This window comes from Parathielavia appendiculata (assembly GCF_033297405.1).
Source record: "Parathielavia appendiculata strain CBS 731.68 unplaced genomic scaffold N657scaffold_60, whole genome shotgun sequence".
NCBI lineage: Eukaryota > Fungi > Ascomycota > Sordariomycetes > Sordariales > Chaetomiaceae > Parathielavia > Parathielavia appendiculata.
Window position 1 is genome coordinate 39,100 of NW_026944279.1, and position 395 is coordinate 39,494.

Sequence of the window (395 nt, forward strand, 5' to 3'; positions counted from 1 at the left end):
CTGGACAGCGAGCCAGCTGAGCGAAGAGTGACCTTCTTGTGAGGAGGCCACTGTTGATTCCCACAAGACACCAGCAAGTGAGAACTGGTTGAGTGAAGAGCGAGACCCTGGCAACGCTGACCAGGTGAGCTGCAACGTCGCCTGCAAAATACTAGCCTGCGGGAGCTGGTTGAGCCGCGCGTTGTTGGACGACGAATCCCACACCCCCAACCGAGCCACAAGAGCGAAGATCTCGAGCGCAAGGGAGCCGAGTAGCCAAGCACGACCGGGGCACCACGACCACGATCACGAACCCTCACAACCACTGAGGTGCGCGCGAGCCCGTCCCTCCGACCAGACGAAGGTTGAGACACGGTAGTGCCGATCGAAAACAACTGCCACGACGGCAACATGGA